Source organism: Cynocephalus volans, chromosome 17 (genome assembly GCF_027409185.1).
Source record: "Cynocephalus volans isolate mCynVol1 chromosome 17, mCynVol1.pri, whole genome shotgun sequence".
NCBI classification, from domain to species: Eukaryota; Metazoa; Chordata; class Mammalia; order Dermoptera; family Cynocephalidae; genus Cynocephalus; species Cynocephalus volans.
The window spans coordinates 37,879,497-37,881,544 of record NC_084476.1 but is presented as its reverse complement, the minus strand read 5'-3'; the positions used below and the strand labels follow the sequence as shown (position 1 = coordinate 37,881,544).

The 2,048-nt window shown below is 32.0% G+C and overlaps 1 non-coding gene across 1 annotated transcript; it reads right to left on the bottom strand.

Annotated features, from left to right (window-relative positions):
- Positions 1-1,483: 1,483 nt before the first annotated feature.
- Positions 1,484-1,590, bottom strand: LOC134366299 (U6 spliceosomal RNA). The gene has a single exon (XR_010022280.1). It is a non-coding gene; the product is annotated as a U6 spliceosomal RNA (small nuclear RNA).
- Between the last annotated feature and the right edge of the window lie 458 nt (positions 1,591-2,048).

Below are 2,048 nucleotides of genomic sequence, written 5' to 3'. Positions count from 1 at the left end.
GTTTTGATAATTAAAGTAATACGTGCGAAGCTCTTAGCACAGGTGTGAGACAATGCTCCGTAAATATTAGCTGTAATTAAAGACCAATAAAGTGGACCCCAGGTCAAGAAACATTAATTAAGCCACAACGAGGAAGGTAGATTATATAGTCAAGTTCACACCACTGAAAACTGGGATATACTACAATTGCAATGGAAGATTTTTAACACACCATTTTTAGCCTTTGTAAGATTTGCCAAAAGATAACAAAAAATGAAGATATAAAAATCAGAATGCTATAGTAACGTTGGCTTAAGTAGAGAATATCTAGTCTTTTAATATTATATTCCATGTCAAAAAGAAATTTTTGGTTTCCAGAAAGCAGAATTTGTGCAAGCAAGTACTTTGGTCATAATGCATGAAAATTTGAAAATAATACCAAAAAGTTAACAACAAAGTAATCTAATCTCTTGGAAATAAAAACAAATTTCCTAAGTAACTATTGGGTAAAAAGAAATAGAAGCTGCTATTATGAACTCTTTGATGGGGGACAGTGGAAGACAATAAAAACGGTACATATCAAAATTCAGCATTGCATGTTGAGTCACGTGGACTCCAGTACATATTAGAATTCTACCGCCAATGAGTATTATTAACTGTATGACCTTGGGTAAGTTATTTAGCTTCTCTGAACTTCAGTTTTCTCGTCTGTAAAATGATGGTAATAATAATAATACCTGCTTCATCAGCTTGAAGCGAGGATTATGTAAGACTTGTAAAGCACTTACCATAGTACTTGCCACATTGCAATCACTCAGTAAATGTTAGCTATGATGGGACGTGGCCATTGTTCTCAGAGGAAATTTAATATATTGTTTAATAAGAAAATGAAAACAAGTATTCAACCAAAAATGCAAGTGGAAGGGGGTCAGGGAACTCAAGAAAAGCAGGAGGAAGGAGTTAAAGAATAAGATAAATGTTGAAAAAAATGACTTGGATAACAGATATCAATACAATTTAAAAATAAATTCAAGAGCAGATACTTCAAGAAATGAATACTCATGAAATGAATCTCTGGCAAATCTAGGCAGAAAATAAAAATGCAGAAAGCACATGCTTTCTGTCATAACCCCAATCTAATCACTAGAAAACACCAGACAAACCCAAAACGAGGACATCCTACAAAACAACTGACCAGTGCTCTTCAAACTGTCAGGGTGATGGAAAAAAAAAAAAAAAAAAAAAGAAAGGAAAAACAAATATGTCACAGTTTGGAGGAGTTATCAGTGGCCATTATGAAGGCCACTGGAGAATATTATTACAGCTATTCGCTGATGAGTTTGAAAATATTAGGCACTTCACCCAGAAAATATAAATTACTAATATTGTCTTCAAAGTAATACCAATATATATAATATAGCAACCATAATGTAAAGAAGTTGAGAGAAAAGCCATCTCAGAAAAGATCCTAGGTCCAAATTTTTTTTTTTTTTTTTTTTTACTGCTCATCTATGGATACTTCACGAATTTTTGTGTCATTCTTGTGCAGGGGCCATGCTAATCTTCTCTGTATCGTTCCAATTTTAGTATGTGTGCTGCCAAAGCGAGAACATGGGTCCAAATATTTTAACAGGTAAGATTTTCTTACCCTTTAGCAACAAGTAGTTTCTATACTATTAAATGGTGATGCTAAAATCCTAATAAAATATTAGAAGTTGATTTTTCAGCATTTTATAAAGAATTATATACTACTCAGAATGGATTATTTTAGGGATGCAATGATGTTTCAATAACAAGAAAAATAAATTACATCTGTAACTCAAAAAAAAAATGAGCATCCTAATATTTTCTAAAAAGGAATTTGATCAAATTCCACTTCCACTCCTGATTTTTAAAATCTCAATAAAACAAGTAGAATACCTTATTTGTTCTAGGTTTTCTAGCTAAGTAATGAAAAGTTAAGTGGTGGCCTGTTCTTTTAAAAAGTATGTATGTGTAAAAATGTTTCTAGCAGCAAACAAATAGAAAATATAATGAGGAAAGAAGTGACAACATCCCTTACATAAATG